The sequence below is a fragment of the Syngnathus floridae genome, chromosome 8 (genome assembly GCF_059516105.1).
Source record: "Syngnathus floridae isolate MCC-2025c chromosome 8, RoL_Sflo_1.0, whole genome shotgun sequence".
In the NCBI taxonomy this organism is placed as follows: Eukaryota; Metazoa; Chordata; class Actinopteri; order Syngnathiformes; family Syngnathidae; genus Syngnathus; species Syngnathus floridae.
Window position 1 is genome coordinate 16,810,451 of NC_142420.1, and position 26,401 is coordinate 16,836,851.

The following is a 26,401-nucleotide window of genomic DNA, read 5'->3' on the forward strand; positions in this document are numbered from 1 at the left end:
ACTCCTTTACAAAAAAGTAGTTTAAAACGAGGTCCCTTCACTCAACCTTTAACCCTATTTATTCACCTTCTAGGCTAAGTGTTAAAGGCTAAGTGTTAAAGGCTAAGTGTTAAAGGCTAAGTGTTAGAGGCTAAGTGCCAGAGGCTAGGCGCCAGAGGCGAGTTTTTGTGGGCTGAAGTTTTAGTGGGGTTAGTGTGAATACAATCCAAAAGAATACAACAGAATACAATACAATAGAATATAATACATAGATTAAATTCAATAGCTCTTACTACTTCCCATTAAATAAATTAAATACGTCTTACTTGTTCCCAATCCTTTTCAAAAAAGTAGTTTAAAACGAGGGCCCTTCACTCAACCTTTAACCTCAACCCCGCACGTCACATTGTGTTGTATCTGTGAATGTTGGTTGTGGCCAAATGATAGTTTTCTTTCATTCGTTTAGGTTCCACGGTGTTTGTTGGCTATGTTTTCCACTGTCAGAAGGATGAAAATACAAAGTACAACGCTTGGACGTGGGCGAAGACGTCACCGGTGAGTCCTTCCTTCCTATTTATTTACCTTCTAGATGCTAGAGGCTAAGTGTTAGAGGCTAAGTGTTAGAGGCTAAGTGTTAAACACAATACGAACAACACAACGATACTGCACTGAACAACACGATACCGCACTGAGAAACACGATACCGCACTGAACAACACGATACCGCACTGAACAACACCATGCCGCACTGAACACCATGCCACACTGAACAACACCATCCCGCACTGAACAACACCATGCCGCACTAAACAACACCATGCCGCACTGAACAACACCATGCCTCACTGAACGACACCATGCCGCACTGAAAGACACCATGCCGCACTGAACGACACCATGCCGCACTGAAAGACACCATCCCGCACTGAACACCATGCCGCACTGAACAACACCATCCTGCACTGAACAACACCATCCCGCACTGAACAACACCATGCCGCACTGAACAACATTATGCCGCACTGAACATTATGCCGCACTGAACAACACCATGCCGCACTGAACAACACCATGCCGCACTGAACAACATTATGCCGCACTGAACAACACCATGCCGCACTGAACAACACCATGCCGCACTGAACAACACCATGCCGCACTGAACAACATTATGCCGCACTGAACAACACCATGCCGCACTGAACAACACCATCCTGCACTGAACAACACCATTCCGCATTGAACACCATGCCGCACTGAACAACACCATCCCGCACTGAACAACACCATCCCGCACTGAACAACACCATGCCGCACTGAACAACATTATGCCGCACTGAACAACATTATGCCGCACTGAACAACACCATGCCGCACTGAACAACACCATGCCGCACTGAACAACACCATGCCGCACTGAACAACATTATAACGCACTGAACAACACCATCCCGCACTGAACAACACCATGCCGCACTAAACAACATTATGCCGCACTGAACAACATTATGCCGAAATGAACAACACCATGCCGCACTGAACAACACCATGCCGCACTGAACAACACCATCCTGCACTGAACAACACCATCCCGCACTGAACAACACCATGCCGCACTGAACAACACCATGCCGCACTGAACAACACCATGCCGCAATGAACAACACCATCCCGCACTGAACAACATTATGCCGCACTGAACAACATTATGCCGCACTGAACAACACCATGCCGCACTGAACAACACCATGCCGCACTGAACAACACCATCCTGCACTGAACAACACCATCCCGCACTGAACAACACCATGCCGCACTGAACAACATTATGGCGCACTGAACAACATTATGCCGCACTGAACAACACCATGCCGCACTGAACAACATTATGCCGCACTGAACATTATGCCGCACTGAACAACACCATGCCGCACTGAACAACACCATGCCGCACTGAACAACATTATGCCGCACTGAACAACACCATGCCGCACTGAACAACACCATCCCGCACTGAACAACATCATGCCGCACTGAACAACATTATGCCGCACTGAACATTATGCCGCACTGAACAACACCATGCCGCACTGAACAACACCATGCCGCACTGAACAACATTATGCCGCACTGAACAACACCATGCCGCACTGAACAACACCATGCCGCACTGAACAACACCATGCCGCACTGAACAACATTATGCCGCACTGAACAACACCATGCCGCACTGAACAACACCATCCTGCACTGAACAACACCATTCCGCATTGAACACCATGCCGCACTGAACAACACCATCCCGCACTGAACAACACCATCCCGCACTGAACAACACCATGCCGCACTGAACAACATTATGCCGCACTGAACAACATTATGCCGCACTGAACAACACCATGCCGCACTGAACAACACCATGCCGCACTGAACAACACCATGCCGCACTGAACAACATTATAACGCACTGAACAACACCATCCCGCACTGAACAACACCATGCCGCACTAAACAACATTATGCCGCACTGAACAACATTATGCCGAAATGAACAACACCATGCCGCACTGAACAACACCATGCCGCACTGAACAACACCATCCTGCACTGAACAACACCATCCCGCACTGAACAACACCATGCCGCACTGAACAACACCATGCCGCACTGAACAACACCATGCCGCAATGAACAACACCATCCCGCACTGAACAACATTATGCCGCACTGAACAACATTATGCCGCACTGAACAACACCATGCCGCACTGAACAACACCATGCCGCACTGAACAACACCATCCTGCACTGAACAACACCATCCCGCACTGAACAACACCATGCCGCACTGAACAACATTATGGCGCACTGAACAACATTATGCCGCACTGAACAACACCATGCCGCACTGAACAACACCATGCCGCACTGAACAACACCATCCTGCACTGAACAACACCATTCCGCATTGAACACCATGCCGCACTGAACAACACCATCCCGCACTGAACAACACCATCCCGCACTGAACAACACCATGCCGCACTGAACAACATTATGCCGCACTGAACAACATTATGCCGCACTGAACAACACCATGCCGCACTGAACAACACCATGCCGCACTGAACAACACCATGCCGCACTGAACAACATTATAACGCACTGAACAACACCATCCCGCACTGAACAACACCATGCCGCACTAAACAACATTATGCCGCACTGAACAACATTATGCCGAAATGAACAACACCATGCCGCACTGAACAACACCATGCCGCACTGAACAACACCATCCTGCACTGAACAACACCATCCCGCACTGAACAACACCATGCCGCACTGAACAACACCATGCCGCACTGAACAACACCATGCCGCAATGAACAACACCATCCCGCACTGAACAACATTATGCCGCACTGAACAACATTATGCCGCACTGAACAACACCATGCCGCACTGAACAACACCATGCCGCACTGAACAACACCATCCTGCACTGAACAACACCATCCCGCACTGAACAACACCATGCCGCACTGAACAACATTATGGCGCACTGAACAACATTATGCCGCACTGAACAACACCATGCCGCACTGAACAACATTATGCCGCACTGAACATTATGCCGCACTGAACAACACCATGCCGCACTGAACAACACCATGCCGCACTGAACAACATTATGCCGCACTGAACAACACCATGCCGCACTGAACAACACCATCCCGCACTGAACAACACCATGCCGCACTGAACAACATTATGCCGCACTGAACATTATGCCGCACTGAACAACACCATGCCGCACTGAACAACACCATGCCGCACTGAACAACATTATGCCGCACTGAACAACACCATGCCGCACTGAACAACACCATGCCGCACTGAACAACACCATGCCGCACTGAACAACACCATGCCGCACTGAACAACACCATGCCGCACTGAACAACACCATCCTGCACTGAACAACACCATTCCGCATTGAACACCATGCCGCACTGAACAACACCATCCCGCACTGAACAACACCATCCCGCACTGAACAACACCATGCCGCACTGAACAACATTATGCCGCACTGAACAACATTATGCCGCACTGAACAACACCATGCCGCACTGAACAACACCATGCCGCACTGAACAACACCATGCCGCACTGAACAACATTATAACGCACTGAACAACACCATCCCGCACTGAACAACACCATGCCGCACTAAACAACATTATGCCGCACTGAACAACATTATGCCGAAATGAACAACACCATGCCGCACTGAACAACACCATGCCGCACTGAACAACACCATCCTGCACTGAACAACACCATCCCGCACTGAACAACACCATGCCGCACTGAACAACACCATGCCGCACTGAACAACACCATGCCGCAATGAACAACACCATCCCGCACTGAACAACATTATGCCGCACTGAACAACATTATGCCGCACTGAACAACACCATGCCGCACTGAACAACACCATGCCGCACTGAACAACACCATCCTGCACTGAACAACACCATCCCGCACTGAACAACACCATGCCGCACTGAACAACATTATGGCGCACTGAACAACATTATGCCGCACTGAACAACACCATGCCGCACTGAACAACACCATGCCGCACTGAACAACACCATGCCGCAATGAACAACACCATCCCGCACTGAACAACACCATGCCGCACTGAGCAACACCATGCCGCACTGAACAACACCATCCTGCACTGAACAACACCATGCCGCACTGAACAACACCATTCCGCACTGAACAACACCATGCCGCACTGAACAACATTACGCTGCACTGAACAACACCATGCCGCACTGAACAACACCATGCCGCACTGAACAACACCATGCCGCATTGAACAACACCATGCCGCATTGAACAACACCATGCCGCACTGAACAACACCATCCTGAACTGAACAACACCATGCCGCATTGAACAACACCATGCCGCACTGAACAACACCATCCTGCACTGAACAACACCATCCCGCACTGAACAACACCATCCCGCATTGAACAACACCATCCTGCACTGAACAACACCATGCCGCACTGAACAACACCATGCCGCACTGAACAACACCATTCCGCACTGAACAACACCATGCCGCACTGAACAACACCATCCTGCACTGAACAACACCATCCCGCACTGAACAACACCATGCCGCATTGAACAACACCATCCTGCACTGAACAACACCATCCTGCACTGAACAACACCATGCCGCACTGAACAACACCATGCCGCACTGAACAACACCATGCCGCACTGAACAACACCATGCCGCACTGAACAACATTATGCCGCACTGAACAACATTATGTCGCACTGAACAACACCATGCCGCACTGAACAACACCATGCCGCACTGAACAACATTATGCCGCACTGAAAAACACCATGCCGCACTGAACAACACCATCCCGCACTGAACAACACCATGCCGCATTGAACAACACCATGCCGCACTGAACAACACCATGCTGCACTGAACAACATTATGCTGCACTGAACAACACGATCCTGCATTGAACAACACCATGCCGCACTGAACAACACCATCCTTTACTGAACAACACCATCCTGCACTGAACAACACCACCCCGCACTGAACAACACGATCCCGCATTGAACACCATCCCGCACTGAACAACACCATGCCGCACTGAACAACACCATTCCGCACTGAACAACACCATGCCGCACTGAACAACACCATGCCGCACTGAACAACACCATGCCGCACTGAACAACACCATGCCGCACTGAACAACATTATGCCGCACTGAACAACACCATGCCGCACTGAACAACACCATCCCGCACTGAACAACACCATGCCGCATTGAACAACACCATGCCGCACTGAACAACACCATCCTGCACTGAACAACACCATCCCGCACTAAACAACACCATGCCGCACTGAACAACATTATGGCGCACTGGACAACATTATGCCGCACTGAACAACACCATGCCGCACTGAACAACACCATGCCGCACTGAACAACACCATGCCGCACTGAACAACACCATGCCGCACTGAACAACATTATGCCGCACTGAACAACACCATGCCGCACTGAACAACACCATGCCGCACTGAACAACACGATCCCGCATTGAACAACACCATCCTGCACTGAACAACACCATGCCGCACTGAACAACACCATGCCGCACTGAACAACACCATTCCGCACTGAACAACACCATGCCGCACTGAACGACACCATCCTGCACTGAACAACACCAACCCGCACTGAACAACACCATGCCGCATTAAACAACACCATGCCGCACTGAACAACACCATCCTGCACTGAACAACACCATGCCGCACTGAACAACACCATGCCGCACTGAACAACACCATGCCGCACTGAACAACATTATGCCGCACTGAACAACATTATGCCGCACTAAACAACATTATGTCGCACTGAACAACACCATGCCGCACTGAACAACACCATGCTGCACTGAACAACATTATGCCGCACTGAACAACACGATCCCGCATTGAACAACACCATCCCGCAGTGAACAACACCATGCCGCATTGAACAACACCATGCCGCACTGAACAACACCATGCTGCACTGAACAACATTATGCTGCACTGAACAACACGATCCTGCATTGAACAACACCATGCCGCACTGAACAACACCATCCTGCACTGAACAACACCATGCCGCACTGAACAACACCATGCCGCACTGAACAACATTATGCCGCACTGAAAAACACCATGCCGCACTGAACAACACCATCCCGCACTGAACAACACCATGCCGCATTGAACAACACCATGCCGCACTGAACAACACCATGCTGCACTGAACAACATTATGCTGCACTGAACAACACGATCCTGCATTGAACAACACCATGCCGCACTGAACAACACCATCCTGCACTGAACAACACCATCCTGCACTGAACAACACCACCCCGCACTGAACAACACGATCCCGCATTGAACAACACCATCCCGGACTGAACAACACCATGCCGCACTGAACAACACCATTCCGCACTGAACAACACCATGCCGCACTGAACAACACCATGCCGCACTGAACAACACCATGCCGCACTGAACAACACCATGCCGCACTGAACAACATTATGCCGCACTGAACAACACCATGCCGCACTGAACAACACCATCCCGCACTGAACAGCACCATGCCGCATTGAACAACACCATGCCGCACTGAACAACACCATCCTGCACTGAACAACACCGTCCCGCACTGAACAACACCATGCCGCACTGAACAACATTATGGCGCACTGAACAACATTATGCCGCACTGAACAACACCATGCCGCACTGAACAACACCATGCCGCACTGAACAACACCATGCCGCACTGAACAACATTATGCCGCACTGAACAACATTATGCCGCACTGAACAACACCATGCCGCACTGAACAACACCATGCCGCACTGAACAACACCATGCCGCACTGAACAACACGACGTCGCACTGAACAACACGACGCCGCACAGAACAACACGACGCCGCACAGAATAACACAATACCGCACAGAACAACACAATACCGCACAAACCGTTTTAGATAATATTACGTCGCAGTCATGTGACGCGGACATGACGTCAATAGGCGGAACTCACGGCAAAATTATAATCCGTGGGCGTGGCTTGCAACAGGAAGTAGGAAAGCGGCAGTTCTGGCAAACAAGACACAGCGGTTAGTAACACGATGACTAACAAGGCAAATATTTTTGTTTTCAGCTTGCAACTTGACCGTCTAGAGCGTACAAGGTAATTACAACTGTTTTTTTTTAGCCCTGAAAAGCGAGGGAGTGTGGCGTTTGGGAGGAATGTCGAACTCGGCGTCTGCTTCCAGCCACAGACGCCAAATTTCGACGATTATTTCGACTGGTCAACGGTTGTAAATTATTGCGTTGACTAAAAACTTTATTTAACTCTACTCTTAACTTTGCCGTTTCAGATATGCGGGTATTACACCGCGGAAATGACGTCAATAGGCTGAACTCTCGCCAAAATTCAAATCTGTGGGCGCAATGGCCTTGAGCGAGACACCGGATACAAACACGACGATTATCAGCAGAAATATCTTTATTTTCTGCTTGCAAGTGGACCGTCTAGAGCGTACACGGTAAGTACAACTCATTGTGTTTAAAAAGATTTACGTTTGTGTAGTTTGCGTTGCGTTGTATCTGTGAATGTTGGTTGAGGCTAAATGTTAATGTTTAATTTCATTCCTTTAGGTTCCACGGTGTTTGTTGGCTGTATGTTTTCCACTGCAAGAAGAGGCTCGTATCATTGACCAGCAGGAGCTACAATGGTGAGTACCCCTTTCGTCTTCCATTTATGTTAAACACTTCCTATTTTATGTCTAACAGTACTCGATTTAACAAATAACCATAAATAAATACAGTGTGGGCAGTCACGTTAACATATGTGATTATCCTGCCTAATATGTTTATCACAAATATGTCACTAATCACTAATATGTTTATTTGTTTATCACAACACCTTTGGACCTTCAGCAATCGATTATTTACCTTCATCTACATAGAGACAGAACGATGGTGTCTTAAACATCTCATTCATTTCACCAAATAACTTCACGCAGGTGGATAACGGCCGTCTCGGTCACGCTATGTTGCGTGATGCAGTTTTGAAGAACCAAATGCATTTATTCAATGAATAAGTCAAGCTAGTTCTATGTTTATGATGTTGTAAGTTACGGTACCGATTGAAGTTGAGTTCGAAGCCAGTGGAAAACAGCGCTGCGTTTGTGCTCTCCAGGTACAAATGTTGTGATCTCTGACTGACGACCGGGCGAGACTCGAGTAAGAGATGTCCAAACGAGCTCCGGCAGGGCGGGCCAAGGCGGAGCGAACGGACGCCCTTCAGGCCGCCAATGACGAGCTGAGAACCAAACTGATGGACGTCCAGTTAGAACTTCAGCAGGAGAAGAACAAGGTGAAAACCTCAACAGACAGACACTGCCTGCCTCCCTGCCTGCCTCCCTGCCTGCCTCCCTGCCTGCCTCCCTCCCTCCCAGTTTTCCCGATGTAGATTAGACATGCGTGTGCCATGACTGTGTCAGCCTACATCAACAAATGCACCGAGGACGTCAGCACCACTAAGAATATCATCACCCGGGGCAACCAACGACCCTGGATGACTGAGGAGGTACGTCAAACGCTACGAGCGCGGAACTCTGCCTTCAAGTCTGGCGACAAGGAGACACTGAGGACAGCGAGAGCCAACTTGAACCGTGCCATCAGGATAGCGAAGCGAGACCGCAGTCGAAAATTTCAGGATCGTTTCCACGACGTCAAAAACATCAGGAGTATGTGGCAAGGCATACGGGCGATTACAGACTACAACTCACCCTCCCCCCCCCGGTGGGTGTAGTTGATGCTGACTTTCTAAATGGTCTAAATAACTTCTTTGGGAGGTTCGAGGCACTAAACGGCACTCCAGCAGTTAAAACTGTCCCCCATCAGGAAGAGGAGGTACTCTGCCTTGACTCCGCCGATGTGTTGAAGACCCTGAGGAGAGTCAACCCCTGTAAGGCCCCTGGCCCCGACAACATTCCTGGGCGTGTGTTCAGGGAATGTGCAAGTCATCTGGCTGGGGTCATCACAGACATTTTTAACACCTCGCTGGGCCAAGCCACAGTGCCGGCGTGCTTTAAGACTGCCTCCATCATTCCGGTGCCGAAGAAACCTCAAATCACCTCATTTAATGATTACCGGCCTGTTGCACTGACTCCGGTTATGATGAAGTGCTTCGAAAGGCTGCTTAAAGGTCACATCGTTTCCAGACTCCCCCTATTATTTGACCCGTTCCAGTTTGCCGACCGGCAAAACCGCTCCACTCAGGACGCCATCTCCTCCGTTCTTCACCTGAGCCTGGCTCACCTGGAGGAGAAGAACACCCATGTGCGGAGGCTGTTCCTGGACTTCAGCTCAGCGTTTAACACCATCATCCCACAGCATCTGGTAGGAAAATTGGAACACCTGGGCTTCAACACCTCCCTTCGCAACTGGCTGCTAGACTTCCTCACCAACAGACCTCAGTCAGTCCGGGTCGGACAGAACACCTCTGATGTCATCACCCTCAGCACAGGCTCCCTTCAGGGCTGCGTCCTGAGCCCCCTGCTGTGCACCCTGATGACACACGACTGCGTCCTCAGGTTCACCACCAATCACATCGTGAAGTCAGCAGACGACACAACGGTGGTGGGGCTCATCAGAGACAACAACGACCTGGACTACAGAGAGGAGGTGGAGCAGCTGGTGGGCTGGTGCAGAGAAAACAGCCTGATCCTGAATGAGGAGAAGATGTAGGAGATCATCGGCGACTTCAGGAAAAAACAGCCTCACCACGCTCCACTGATCATCAACAGCTCAGCTGTGGAGGTGGTCAGCACCACCAAATTCCTGGGGGTCCACATCACAGAAGACCTCACCTGGACTATGAACACTACGGCACTGGTCAAGAGGGCACAGAAGCGCTTGTACTTCCTGCGGAGGATGAGGAGAGCCCACCTGCCCCCACCCATCATGAGGACGTTCTACAGGAGCACCATAGAGAGCATTCTGACAAGCTGTCTCTCTGTGTGGTGTGGAGGCTGCACCGCCTCCGATTGGAAGAACGTGAGGAGAGTGGTGAGGACAGCAGAGAGGATCATAGGGGCTCCTCTTCCCTCCATTCAGGACATTTCATCTCAGCGCTGCATGTCCCGTGCCCGTAACATCATCAATGACCCATCACACCCCCACCATGGACTGTTCTCCCTGCTGCCCTCTGGGAAGAGGTTTGCAGCATCCGCTGCAGGTCCACCAGGTTCTGCAACAGCTTTTTCCCTGCTGTCATCAGACTGTTGAACACTAGAACTGTTGAGCTCTAAACTGAACTCTGCATCACACATTCACAGAACTGTACTTTATGACACTACGGACCTCTATCTTGCACTATCTCGCACTACCAACTTTACTGAACTTGTATAAACCCTTTAAATAGAAGTTTAATACATGGTTTAGCATTCCTCTGCACACTCTTGAATACTGTTTTGCCTACTTGCACTATTGCATAATTATCACTGCTGCACTTTATACTTATTTTTAATATATATATATATATATATATATATAGTATATATGTATATATATATATTTTCATAGGATATGTTACTTCTATTCAACTGCAATATCACTACTTTGTTGTAAGACGTATGCAACGGAATTTCGTTTTGTATGCACCATGTGCAGACAAGATGACAATAAAGTTTGTCTAAGTCTAAGTCATGTCAGGTCAGCTGTCTGGAGAGAGAGAGAAGTCAGGACCTGCGGGCGGAGCACCACCGTGCCACCGCCGCCATGACGGAACTCAAAAGCAAACTCCATGAGGAGAAGCAGAAAGAGTTAGCCATTACCAGGGAGACATTACTGCGGCAGCATGAAATGGAGCTGATGAGAGTGATCAAAATCAAAGATGGAGAGATCCAGCGACTGAATGCCTTGGTCCTCAGCCTGAGGGACGGCTCCATGGACAAGGTGATCCGCTCTATCCGTGTCTGACTATCCGCACGCCACGTCGGGCTTCGATGCGGCCGCTACCGTATTGTGTAGCTTGTCCCCAGTAAGCGTCGCGGCGCTCCGTTGCGGTCTCAACGGCCCGGTGTGGCGCAATGTCTGCTCAGGTGAGGAGGGGGGGCGCTTTGCTGGCGGAGGTGGAGGAGACGCGGCGGTGTCGGGAGACCGAGCGGTGTCGCCTCCACCAGGAGCGCGGAAGAAGCCCTGGCAGCGGCCCAGCAGGCCTGGCAGTCCCGAGCGGCCGAGCTCCGATCGGCTCATCACCAGCATCGGGAGGAGCTGAGCCGAACCAAGAGAGACTGCGAGAGGGAGATCCGCCGACTGGTAGGACTGATCAGATGCGCGGTGCGTGGCTATGTTCCCAATTTCGTTGTATACCTGCAGTGCAATGACACCTAAGGCATTCTATTCTATTCTATTTCACAAGAAGAAAATGTCCGGTTGCTCGCTTCGCTTTTGTCACAGCAAAGGTGTTCTAGTCGATTCAAGAAAAAAATTGGCCGGTTGCTCTCTTTGTTTTTGTCACAATTCTGGCAAATGAGTTTGCCCGCCTGCCTGAGCGCTCCCCGTTTGTACATCCAGACGGATGAGATCAAGCTGAAAGACAGAGCGGTTAGTGTTTTGGATGAAGCCCTGGGGCCGGCCACGTCCACCGCCTTCAGCTGCAGACTCAGGCTGCCGAGCAGCAGATCGCTGCCCTGAGGGATTCCCAAAGGGCGGGCCTAAACTACCCTGGAAGTGGGGTCAACGCCGCTACTAGCAATCCTCTTCATTGCGTAAGCCACCTCATCACACACTTGCAGTACGCATGACTTAGTTCGTTGCTGGAGGAAGGTAGCACAAAAACAGTTTTGAACTTTGAACGAGTGCTTGTGTGTGTGTGTTGCGGGGCGTTTTCAGTCTCAGGAGGATCGGGACACGCGACGGTTTCATCTGAAAATCGCTGAGCTCAGCGCAGTCATCAGGAAACTGGAGGATCGAAACGCCCTGCTTTCTGAAGAGCGCAATGAACTGGTAATTTATTGACGGCACGCTTGAAGGTTTGCGCTACGTTTGATGCGCGCCATCCAGCGAGGCACCCATTGCGCTTGCTTATTAGTTGAGCGGCGCGGCGAGTCGGTTGCCTGGTAGATGTCTTTTATTGGGAGCCAAAGCCACGATTCCGTTCAAACCGATGCAAAAGGAATGGATACGTTCTGGCCCGCGTGTTGTGCGTCTTTCACATCCCGCACTTCATGCTTGCAGCTAAAGCGACTGAGAGAAACAGAAAGCCAGTTTCTGCCACTCCTGTACAAAAACAAACGCCTGAGCAGGAAGAATGAAGAACTCTCGCTGGTGCTGTGTCGCCTTGAAAACAAAGTGCGCTTTGTCACCCAGGAGAACGAGGAGATGGCAAGCTTGGTAAGTCGACGCGGACAACGGCGGCGTGCCAACAGAGTCCACTGCATTTGTGTTCCACAGAGAAGGCCTAGTTCGCTCAATGACCTGGACCGCGGTTGCGGCCAGCAGGACGGTGAAATGGAGTTCCTTCAAGTTGTGGAGCAGCGGCACATCATCGACGACTTGTCCAAGGTCTTCAGGCAGGCGACTCGGTGCACGTACGGCAGCGCCGCGCTCGCTCGCTGTCGCCAGGAAACCTTTTCCGTCCAAAGCTTGGCCGGCGGCCGCCATCCAAAAAATTGGCCCCTTAAATTCCGACCTTTCAAGCAGGAGCATTGTGCGCACGCGTTTGAACACGCTTTAGACTTGTTTTGCCGTTTTCAGCAGCTCAAAGCTCCCGTTTTGTCAGCGCCTTTGCCACTCGCTGTGCGCTGAAAACGACGGACTTGCCCGGCTGCTCAGCCCGTCAACCATGAGCCGCGAGCGCGGACGTCATTGTCCGTAGGCAGCTAGTGGCAAAATGCACCCTGTTAGAGTTGCGCTCGCTCCAACTTATTTTGCAAGAACCACACGGGAGACAAGTAAGTTCTTTTGGACACCTGCAGGTGGAGAGTCCATCCGTTGTACGAATGAAGTCTGACTCTCGGCTCCTGCACGAGCATTTTAATTAAGAGAAACAGGGTGGGTGTAAGAGTGGATTGAATAGAGGAAGCCCTTGACCTCTAGTCAAAACATAGCAAGGGGTGTTTTACGACTTTGTGTAGGAAGGGATAAGCGATAGGGATAAATAAGGGATAAATAATATTATTTATTACAGGTCGCAGTCAAAGTCAAAGCAACACAATGATACGATAAAGATAATCTGGAAAACCCTGACACACCCTGTAGTTGTCACTTTTGGAAAAGACGAGCGTCCCTCCAATCATCGCCGGTGACGTGTTTTTCAGGCTCTGGAGACAGGAGCTCATGTCAGAAATGTCATTGTGAGTCGCGTTTGTTTCTGCGCCGGAGCCGTTCGTTCCCTTTGCATCCAAAGAATCTCAAAGGCGGATTATTTGTGTCGACAGGAGAGAGATTTGCTGCTACGATACCGACGTCGAGAATCTCTGAGGAGGAACAAAGCGTGAGGTCCTGCAAGGTGAGTCTGTTTGTTTGCGGCTGCTTGGTGTTGCGCAAGATGAAATGGCCTTTTTCTCGCTATCGTTCCTCTCGTCGATTCATCGTGAGGTGTCGCTTCAGTTTGTTCAGAGAGATGTTTGCTTCCGCGCCCGCAGGTCATCGAAACATTTTACGGCTACGACGAAGACGTGTTGGTGGACTCGGACGGATCGTCCTTGTCTTTTCACACCGACAGAACCCCCGACACGGAACCCGAAGAGGTAGCCCGCCATTTCTGCCAGCGTATTGGCACCAAACATTCCTCTTCAGCCTGGAATCGGACTCGTCTTTGCGTCGCGGGTGCTTTGTCGCCGGTCTGACTGATTCTGGTACTAGTGCTGTGTTGCATTGGTGTGTGCATGAAGAGGCGGAGCTTCGCTACCGCCAGCTGACGCAAGAATATCAAGCGCTGCAACGAGCCTACGCTCTGCTAGCCCAGACCAGCGAAAGGGGACTACGACGCCGAGAAGGAGATCAAGGTGGCGCCCCTTCCCGCAACCCCCGGCCGGGTCGCAGCCTCCCCGTTCTCACCCAGCCTCGGGTGTTCTCTGGTCTGAAAGGAGGAGGAGGAGCCTCCCTCCTCCTCCTTTCAGACCAGAGAAAAGCTGATGGTAGAAATGGGTCACTATCAAAGCAGAGTAGCAGATCTGGAGTCAGCGCTGAAGCAACAAGGACAGGTAAGCTCATCAATGAGCACACCTTTTTCTCAGACAAAATAGCTACATTCTTCAGTCACTCATCCGTCTGGCATTACTGGACCAACCCCCCCCCCCCCCCCCCCCCCGAACGTGGCTGGGAAAATGCGGAGAAAAGCAAATGTCATTTTCCAGTCAACCAAAGAATTTGTGGATGAAAATGACACAACATTCCAAAGCTGTCCACGCGTTTGTCTCTTCTAGAATGTCAAGTGGGTGGAGGAGAAGCAGCTGCTGCGTCAGAGCAATCAGCAGTTGGCCGAAAAGGTGACGGAAAGAAAGGCGCTGGGCGGAGTCGCTTGGCGTCACACCTGTCGGGAAGCCCCGCAGATGAGGTCTGACTGTCTTTTCAGGTCAGGCGGATGGAGGCGGAAGAAGCGCGTCTGAAAGAGCACATCCAGGATATCCGAGACCAAAACGAACTGCTTGAGTTCCGCATCCTGGAGCTGGAGGTGGGAAGACTCGCACAAGCGTGTTGAGGCCAGAGATGTGACGGACGGACGGACGGACGGACGGACGGATGCATGCCTCTGCCTTTCAGGAGAGGGAGTGGCGCTCCCCCGTCTTGAAGTTTCTGCAAGTCCGTTTCCCAGACGGCCTCAGCCCTTTGCAGATCTACTGCGAGGCCGAGGGCGTGAGCGTACGTAAGGCGTCCCTCGCAACCCTAACCTTAACCCGAGGTCCCAGAACACCTTACATTGCTCCTTGCGCCTTTCCCCCGGACATCGTCATCAGTGATCTGATGAAGAAGCTGGACATCCTGGGCTATAACGCCGTAAGTGTATGTCGAACTCCTTATGTTCGCACTCCACGAGACTCGGCGGCTCAAATGTGACTTTTGGAAGGCTTTGCGCTGAAAGAAGCTTGTTGACGCTGTGCCTTTGGGCTCTTGCAGAATCTCACCAACGAGGAGCAGGTGGTCGTGATTCACGCCAGGACCCTTCTCACCCTAGCCGAGAAGGTAACGCGCACGTCCACGCACGCTCTCGCATTCTGCTTATGTGACAGCAGCCTTTCCTCAGTGGTTAGAATACATCAAAGTGACCAAGTCAGCACTTCAACAGAAGATGTTGGACATTGAAAGTGAGAAGGTAGACAGACACGCGACATCAGCCAAGGGGAACTCCGGCAATGTGCCCCAACAATTCTGACCTTGAGCTGTGCTAGGATATGTTCTGCAAGCAGAAGGGCTACCTGGATGAAGAGTTGGACTTCAGGAAGTGTTCCATGGACCAGGCTCATAAGGTAAGCCGCCCTCAAATCTCCCGCCGGACCACTGATGGACGAGGATTGCGGCCCAGAGGATCCTGGAGCTGGAGGCCATGTTGTACGAGGCGCTACCGCAGCGGGACTGCCCCGCCACGGACGGCGAAAAAGCCAGCCACGCTGGCGTGAATGACGTGCTGACGGCGGATCAGAGAGAAGAGCTTAGGAGCGCCGTGGACCAATGGAAGCGAGCCCTGATGTGCGAGTTGAGGGAGCGCGACGCTTGCATCCTCCAAGAGAGAATGGATCTGCTGCACAGCGCGCAACAGGTAAGGGCCCAAAGCCAGCCCGGCACTTACTTGCACGCTTACTGGCTTTTGAATGCCACTTTCCATTTGTCCGTCCTAGAGGAACAAAGAGCTGAAAGAATTCATCGAAGCTCAGAAGAGACAAATCAAACAATTGGAGGAGAAGTTTCTGTTTCTCTTTCTATTCTTCTCCTTGGCCTTCATTCTGTGGCCCTAACACCAGCTGGTGAGTGGGCTCCAGCGGCACCGCACTCGACACCTCCGATACACTGCCAGCCGGTCTCAGACGTTGGCAGACGCTCCGATGCCAACGTATACCCCCCGCCACGGTGACAGAGGCACCGCGTCACACCGGCGCTCATCCAATCAGAAGGCAGGAAAAGCAAATTCACATGCAGGGCACTTTTGAACCAGAAGAGAGCGCCACAAAAAACGGTTGTTGCCCCAAACGCGCACTAAAAAGGGTCAGAATAACAAGAGTCCCACTGGCCAGCCGGGGCCACCCGTCCAGCTGTTTCTTCAGGGGGGAAAAAAATTGGAGTCACCGGTGAGTACATTTTGCATTTAGCTCTGCTTTTCTGCTTCTGTCTTCAAGTGTGTGGCATCCTGCGATCAAAGAGTCAGCCAACCCCAAAGCGGTTGACCTCAACGTCCCACCACCATGCCTACCAGAGCAGGTGACGTGATGCTTTGGACATCCTTCCGTCTCAGATGCCCAAAAGTACTCTTTGCCACATCTGCGGCAATACGGTGTCTTTTCAAAGGTGCAAATAAATCCAGCGTGGGCGGAACACGCACGTCTTCGGTTTTTCCCGCTTTGTTTGTGTGACAGCTGTTGTGAACATTTTATACAAATAAAGTTGTATAGTACAGGTTTGGCCAAGCCGCAACTCCCGAACCGCATGCGGCTCTTTTATGTTCATATCAACATTTGTGTGTGTGTGTGTGTGTGTGTGGGGGGGGGGGGGGGGTTGTGCGTGTTGGCTTCACTTGAGTTCAATTTGGTATTTTGGTCAAAAGCGCATGTGGTGAAATTCCACAAAGTAGGATGGGCAAACACATTTCTTTAAACTATGAGTGTCAATTGGGCTCTCGAAATGGCAGGGAAAAGATGCACAGCAAAACGAAAATACGTAGATGAACACAGGACGTTTTAATCAGAGTGGGAAAGTTTCTATTTTTTGTTGAACGTGATGGCAAACCATTCTGCCTGATATGTCAGACCTCAGCGCATTTCAAAGATTCAAATCTTCAGCGCCATGCACTTCAGCTCACTCCATGCTAACATTGATCAGGCGTCGAACCCGCATCATCATGCTTAAGAGGTGGCCATGCTAACCAGTGCGCCATTATGTCAACGCATAATAACTAAGTCTACTGGTCAAAACAGCGGTTACTATATGACGTCGCTACGTCGTGGTCACGTGACGCAGACAAGACGTCAATGGACGTGGGCAGAGTTAACTTGTTTAAAAGGGAGTAGGCAGAAGAAATATTTAATTTATTTAAATCTATTTTGAGTGCACACCATTATGCCAATGCATAACAACTGTAAATCTACTAAACAAAACAGCGGTTGCTATATGACATCTGCCACGTCGTGGTCACGTGACATACGTGACGTCGATGGGCGTAACTTTCGCCGGAATTCAAATCCGCGGGGAGAGTTAACTTGTTTAAAAGAGAGTGGGCAGAAGAATTATTTAATTTATTTAAATCTATTTGGTGTGTGCGCCATTATGTCAATGCATAACAACTGTAAGTCTACTAAACAAAACAGCGGTTGCTATTTGACGTCTGCCACGTCGTGGTCACGTGACGCGGACGTGACGTCGACGCCTACTTTACATCCCACCGATCACAGGACTCCTCGGCTGCATAACCGTGCCCCCTTCCCAACCAATCGGATTTGCTATACGCGAAAACGACGCCAATGGAAAGAGCTTCCGCCCAAATTTAAATCCGTGGGCGTGGCTCGCAGCAGGAAGTAGGAAAATGGCGGCGATGTTGACAAAGACACAGCGGATGGTAACATACGACTAACAAGAGAAATATTTTTATTTTCTGCTTGCAACTGGACCGTCCAGAGCGTACACGGTAAGTACAACTCATCGTTTTTAAAAAGAAGTACTTTTGTTGCCCTGAAAAGCGAGTGAGCGTGGCGTTTGTGGGGGACGTCGAATTTCGACGATTCTTTCTGGTCAACGGTTGTAAATGATTGTGTTGATTAAAAAAGAAAACTTGATGTAACTCTACTTTTAACTGCCGTTTCAGATAGATTTGGAATTGCATCACATCCAATTTTGCCTAGAGCGTACACGGTAAGTAACACTCGTTGTGTTTAAGGAGATTTACGTTTGTAATAGCAGAAGTGTAGCCGCGTTGCGTTGTACGTGTGAATGTTGGTCCGGGCGAAATGTTAATGTTTAATTTCATTCCTTTAGGTTCCACGGTGTTTGTTGGCTGCAAGTTTTCCACTGCAAGAAGAGGCTCATATCATTGACCAGGAGCGAGCTACAATGGTGAGTAGCCATAACATTTATGTTAAACACTTCCTATTTCATGTCTAACAGTACTTGATTTAACAAATAACCATAAATAAATACAGTGTGGGCACTGAAGTTAACATATGTGATTATACTGCCTAATCTGTCACCGAGTAGATTGTTGCAAAGTAATATAAGATCCAAAGTTGTAATTCAGAATAGTTTTCAAAAGAAGGCCATTAGAATTATATACAAGTCTGATTACCCTGAACAAGCTATTAATTAAATCACAAATTCTTCAATTCAAAGATTTGGTAGATTATCAGACAAATAATGTCTAACAGTAATTGATTTAACACATCACGATAAGTAGATTGAGTGTGGGCACTCTCAAGTTAACATATGTGATTATACTGCCTAATCTGTTACAGAGTATGTTGTTGCCAAGTAATGTAGAATAGATCCAAAGTAGTAATCCAGAATAGTTTTGAAGAGGCCATTAGAATGATAAACAAATCTGATTACCTTGAACATAATAACAAGCTAAGTGTTTAATATGTCCTATGAAGTCAAAATTGGGCACCATCATGTGGTGAAATTTGGAATTGCATCACATCCAATTTTGCCTGGGAACAAACAGATTACATAAATCTTAGTTTTGAATAAGCCACTCCTTCTCAAACAAGTAAACTCTGCCCATTTTGCGCAGTAGATGTTCTGTTAATATCTAGTATTTATACAAAGTCATAATTTAAATTGCTTTCAACCTTCATTCATCGGTTCAACCAACATTACTCGCTCTTATTACCAACTTGTATTGATTTAACTAAGCGTTTAATACTTCCTATCAGGTCTCAAATCGAGATTTGGCAAAATACAATTTCAGCAAATCCAATTTTGCCAGGGAACAAAAATAGATTAAATAAACTAAATAAGTCCTCTTCCCATTAAATAAATCAGAAAAGTCTGTCTTGTAACCAGTCCTCTTCAAACAAGTAAAGTCTGCCCATTTTGTGCCGTAGATTTTGTGTCTATGCCTAGTATTTAAACAAAATCATAATTTAAACGACTTCTTTCCTTCATTCACTTTGGAAATTTGGAATTGCAGCAAATCGAATTTTGGCAGGGAACAAAAATAGATCAATTAAACTAAATAAGTCTTCTTCCCATTAAATAAATTAAAAAAGTCTGTCTTGTAACCAGTCCTTTTCAAACAAGTAAAGTCTGCCCATTTTGTGCCGTCGATTTTGTGTTAATGCCTAGTATTTATACAAAATCATAATTTAAAGGACTTCATTCCTTCATTCACTTTGGAAATTTGGAATTGCAGCACATCAAATTTTGCCTGGGAAGAAAAGTAGATTAAATAAATTTAATAAGTCTTACTACTTCCCATTAAATAAATTAAATACGTCTTACTTGTTCCCACTCCTTTACAAAAAAGTAGTTTAAAACGAGGTCCCTTCACTCAACCTTTAACCCTATTTATTCACCTTCTAGGCTAAGTGTTAAAGGCTAAGTGTTAAAGGCTAAGTGTTAAAGGCTAAGTGTTAGAGGCTAAGTGCCAGAGGCTAGGCGCCAGAGGCGAGTTTTTGTGGGCTGAAGTTTTAGTGGGGTTAGTGTGAATACAATCCAAAAGAATACAACAGAATACAATACAATAGAATATAATACATAGATTAAATTCAATAGCTCTTACTACTTCCCATTAAATAAATTAAATACGTCTTACTTGTTCCCAATCCTTCAAAAAAGTAGTTTAAAACGAGGGCCCTTCACTCAACCTTTAACCTCAACCCCGCACGTCACATTGTGTTGTATCTGTGAATGTTGGTTGTGGCCAAATGATAGTTTTCTTTCATTCGTTTAGGTTCCACGGTGTTTGTTGGCTATGTTTTCCACTGTCAGAAGGATGAAAATACAAAGTACAACGCTTGGACGTGGGCGAAGACGTCACCGGTGAGTCCTTCCTTCCTATTTATTTACCTTCTAGATGCTAGAGGCTAAGTGTTAGAGGCTAAGTGTTAGAGGCTAAGTGTTAAACACAATACGAACAACACAACGATACTGCACTGAACAACACGATACCGCACTGAGAAACACGATACCGCACTGAACAACACGATACCGCACTGAACAACACCATGCCGCACTGAACACCATGCCACACTGAACAACACCATCCCGCACTGAACAACACCATGCCGCACTAAACAACACCATGCCGCACTGAACAACACCATGCCTCACTGAACGACACCATGCCGCACTGAAAGACACCATGCCGCACTGAACGACACCATGCCGCACTGAAAGACACCATCCCGCACTGAACACCATGCCGCACTGAACAACACCATCCTGCACTGAACAACACCATCCCGCACTGAACAACACCATGCCGCACTGAACAACATCATGCCGCACTGAACATTATGCCGCACTGAACAACACCATGCCGCACTGAACAACACCATGCCGCACTGAACAACATTATGCCGCACTGAACAACACCATGCCGCACTGAACAACACCATGCCGCACTGAACAACACCATGCCGCACTGAACAACATTATGCCGCACTGAACAACACCATGCCGCACTGAACAACACCATCCTGCACTGAACAACACCATTCCGCATTGAACACCATGCCGCACTGAACAACACCATCCCGCACTGAACAACACCATCCCGCACTGAACAACACCATGCCGCACTGAACAACACCATCCTGCACTGAACAACACCATGCCGCACTGAACAACACCATGCCGCACTGAACAACACCATGCCGCACTGAACAACACCATGCCGCATTGAACAACACCATGCCGCATTGAACAACACCATGCCGCACTGAACAACACCATCCTGCACTGAACAACACCATGCCGCATTGAACAACACCATGCCGCACTGAACAACACCATCCTGCTCTGAACAACACCATCCCGCACTGAACAACACCATCCCGCATTGAACAACACCATCCTGCACTGAACAACACCATGCCGCACTGAACAACACCATGCCGCACTGAACAACACCATTCCGCACTGAACAACACCATGCCGCACTGAACAACACCATCCTGCACTGAACAACACCATCCCGCACTGAACAACACCATGCCGCATTGAACAACACCATCCTGCACTGAACAACACCATCCTGCACTGAACAACACCATGCCGCACTGAACAACACCATGCCGCACTGAACAACACCATGCCGCACTGAACAACACCATGCCGCACTGAACAACATTATGCCGCACTGAACAACATTATGTCGCACTGAACAACACCATGCCGCACTGAACAACATTATGCCGCACTGAACAACACCATGCCGCACTGAACAACACCATGCCGCACTGAACAACACCATGCCGCATTGAACAACACCATGCCGCACTGAACAACACCATGCTGCACTGAACAACATTATGCCGCACTGAACAACACGATCCTGCATTGAACAACACCATGCCGCACTGAACAACACCATCCTGCACTGAACAACACCATCCTGCACTGAACAACACCACCCCGCACTGAACAACACGATCCCGCATTGAACACCATCCCGCACTGAACAACACCATGCCGCACTGAACAACACCATTCCGCACTGAACAACACCATGCCGCACTGAACAACACCATCCCGCACTGAACAACACCATGCCGCATTGAACAACACCATGCCGCACTGAACAACACCATCCTGCACTGAACAACACCATCCCGCACTAAACAACACCATGCCGCACTGAACAACATTATGGCGCACTGGACAACATTATGCCGCACTGAACAACACCATGCCGCACTGAACAACACCATGCCGCACTGAACAACACCATGCCGCACTGAACAACACCATGCCGCACTGAACAACATTATGCCGCACTGAACAACACAATGCCGCACTGAACAACACCATGCCGCACTGAACAACACGATCCCGCATTGAACAACACCATCCTGCACTGAACAACACCATGCCGCACTGAACAACACCATGCCGCACTGAACAACACCATTCCGCACTGAACAACACCATGCCGCACTGAACGACACCATCCTGCACTGAACAACACCATCCCACACTGAACAACACCATGCCGCATTGAACAACACCATGCCGCACTGAACAACACCATCCTGCACTGAACAACACCATGCCGCACTGAACAACACCATGCCGCACTGAACAACACCATGCCGCACTGAACAACATTATGCCGCACTGAACAACATTATGCCGCACTAAACAACATTATGTCGCACTGAACAACACCATGCCGCACTGAACAACACCATGCTGCACTGAACAACATTATGCCGCACTGAACAACACGATCCCGCATTGAACAACACCATCCCGCAGTGAACAACACCATGCCGCATTGAACAACACCATGCCGCACTGAACAACACCATGCTGCACTGAACAACATTATGCTGCACTGAACAACACGATCCTGCATTGAACAACACCATGCCGCACTGAACAACACCATCCTGCACTGAACAACACCTTTCCACACTGAACAACACCATGCCGCACTGAACAACATTATGCCGCACTGAACAACACCATGCCGCACTGAACAACACCATGCCGCACTGAACAACACCATGCCGCACTGAAAAACACCATGCCGCAATGAACAACACCATCCCGCACTGAACAACACCATGCCGCACTGAACAACACCATCCCGCACTGAACAACACCATGCCGCATTGAACAACACCATGCCGCACTGAACAACACCATCCTGCACTGAACAACACCATCCCGCACTGAACAACACCATGCCGCACTGAACAACATTATGGCGCACTGAACAACATTATGCCGCACTGAACAACACCATGCCGCACTGAACAACACCATGCCGCACTGAACAACACCATGCCGCACTGAACAACATTATGCCGCACTGAACAACATTATGCCGCACTGAACAACACCATGCCGCACTGAACAACACCATGCCGCACTGAACAACACCATGCCGCACTGAACAACACGACGTCGCACTGAACAACACGACGCCGCACAGAACAACACGACGCCGCACAGAATAACACAATACCGCACAGAACAACACAATACCGCACAAACAGTTTTAGATAATATTACGTCGCAGTCATGTGACGCGGACATGACGTCAATAGGCGGAACTCACGGCAAAATTATAATCCGTGGGCGTGGCTTGCAACAGGAAGTAGGAAAGCGGCAGTTCTGGCAAACAAGACACAGCGGTTAGTAACACGATGACTAACAAGGCAAATATTTTTGTTTTCAGCTTGCAACTTGACCGTCTAGAGCGTACAAGGTAATTACAACTGTTTTTTTTTAGCCCTGAAAAGCGAGGGAGTGTGGCGTTTGGGAGGAATGTCGAACTCGGCGTCTGCTTCCAGCCACAGACGCCAAATTTCGACGATTATTTCGACTGGTCAACGGTTGTAAATTATTGCGTTGACTAAAAACTTTATTTAACTCTACTCTTAACTTTGCCGTTTCAGATATGCGGGTATTACACCGCGGAAATGACGTCAATAGGCTGAACTCTCGCCAAAATTCAAATCTGTGGGCGCAATGGCCTTGAGCGAGACACCGGATACAAACACGACGATTATCAGCAGAAATATCTTTATTTTCTGCTTGCAAGTGGACCGTCTAGAGCGTACACGGTAAGTACAACTCATTGTGTTTAAAAAGATTTACGTTTGTGTAGTTTGCGTTGCGTTGTATCTGTGAATGTTGGTTGAGGCTAAATGTTAATGTTTAATTTCATTCCTTTAGGTTCTACGGTGTTTGTTGGCTGTATGTTTTCCACTGCAAGAAGAGGCTCGTATCATTGACCAGCAGGAGCTACAATGGTGAGTACCCCTTTCGTCTTCCATTTATGTTAAACACTTCCTATTTTATGTCTAACAGTACTCGATTTAACAAATAACCATAAATAAATACAGTGTGGGCAGTCACGTTAACATATGTGATTATCCTGCCTAATATGTTTATCACAAATATGTCACTAATCACTAATATGTTTATTTGTTTATCACAACACCTTTGGACCTTCAGCAATCGATTATTTACCTTCATCTACATAGAGACAGAACGATGGTGTCTTAAACATCTCATTCATTTCACCAAATAACTTCACGCAGGTGGATAACGGCCGTCTCGGTCACGCTATGTTGCGTGATGCAGTTTTGAAGAACCAAATGCATTTATTCAATGAATAAGTCAAGCTAGTTCTATGTTTATGATGTTGTAAGTTACGGTACCGATTGAAGTTGAGTTCGAAGCCAGTGGAAAACAGCGCTGCGTTTGTGCTCTCCAGGTACAAATGTTGTGATCTCTGACTGACGACCGGGCGAGACTCGAGTAAGAGATGTCCAAACGAGCTCCGGCAGGGCGGGCCAAGGCGGAGCGAACGGACGCCCTTCAGGCCGCCAATGACGAGCTGAGAACCAAACTGATGGACGTCCAGTTAGAACTTCAGCAGGAGAAGAACAAGGTGAAAACCTCAACAGACAGACACTGCCTGCCTCCCTGCCTGCCTCCCTGCCTGCCTCCCTGCCTGCCTCCCTCCCTCCCAGTTTTCCCGATGTAGATTAGACATGCGTGTGCCATGACTGTGTCAGCCTACATCAACAAATGCACCGAGGACGTCAGCACCACTAAGAATATCATCACCCGGGGCAACCAACGACCCTGGATGACTGAGGAGGTACGTCAAACGCTACGAGCGCGGAACTCTGCCTTCAAGTCTGGCGACAAGGAGACACTGAGGACAGCGAGAGCCAACTTGAACCGTGCCATCAGGATAGCGAAGCGAGACCGCAGTCGAAAATTTCAGGATCGTTTCCACGACGTCAAAAACATCAGGAGTATGTGGCAAGGCATACGGGCGATTACAGACTACAACTCACCCTCCCCCCCCCCCCGGTGGGTGTAGTTGATGCTGACTTTCTAAATGGTCTAAATAACTTCTTTGGGAGGTTCGAGGCACTAAACGGCACTCCAGCAGTTAAAACTGTCCCCCATCAGGAAGAGGAGGTACTCTGCCTTGACTCCGCCGATGTGTTGAAGACCCTGAGGAGAGTCAACCCCTGTAAGGCCCCTGGCCCCGACAACATTCCTGGGCGTGTGTTCAGGGAATGTGCAAGTCATCTGGCTGGGGTCATCACAGACATTTTTAACACCTCGCTGGGCCAAGCCACAGTGCCGGCGTGCTTTAAGACTGCCTCCATCATTCCGGTGCCGAAGAAACCTCAAATCACCTCATTTAATGATTACCGGCCTGTTGCACTGACTCCGGTTATGATGAAGTGCTTCGAAAGGCTGCTTAAAGGTCACATCGTTTCCAGACTCCCCCTATTATTTGACCCGTTCCAGTTTGCCGACCGGCAAAACCGCTCCACTCAGGACGCCATCTCCTCCGTTCTTCACCTGAGCCTGGCTCACCTGGAGGAGAAGAACACCCATGTGCG

General features: G+C 49.2%; 3 long non-coding RNA genes across 3 annotated transcripts; all 3 read left to right on the forward strand.

Annotated features, from left to right (window-relative positions):
* The first annotated feature begins 464 nt into the window (after window positions 1-464).
* Window positions 465-8,175, forward strand: LOC148394726 (uncharacterized). The gene is made up of 3 exons (XR_015859748.1): window positions 465-534; window positions 7,801-7,830; window positions 8,021-8,175. It is a non-coding gene; the product is annotated as an uncharacterized LOC148394726 (long non-coding RNA).
* A 5,259-nt stretch (window positions 8,176-13,434) lies between these two features.
* Window positions 13,435-14,682, forward strand: LOC148394727 (uncharacterized). The gene is made up of 4 exons (XR_015860105.1): window positions 13,435-14,008; window positions 14,093-14,163; window positions 14,300-14,404; window positions 14,549-14,682. It is a non-coding gene; the product is annotated as an uncharacterized LOC148394727 (long non-coding RNA).
* A 6,065-nt stretch (window positions 14,683-20,747) lies between these two features.
* Window positions 20,748-25,551, forward strand: LOC148394728 (uncharacterized). The gene is made up of 5 exons (XR_015859713.1): window positions 20,748-20,837; window positions 24,205-24,234; window positions 24,425-24,592; window positions 24,705-24,781; window positions 25,249-25,551. It is a non-coding gene; the product is annotated as an uncharacterized LOC148394728 (long non-coding RNA).
* The last annotated feature ends 850 nt before the right edge of the window (window positions 25,552-26,401 follow it).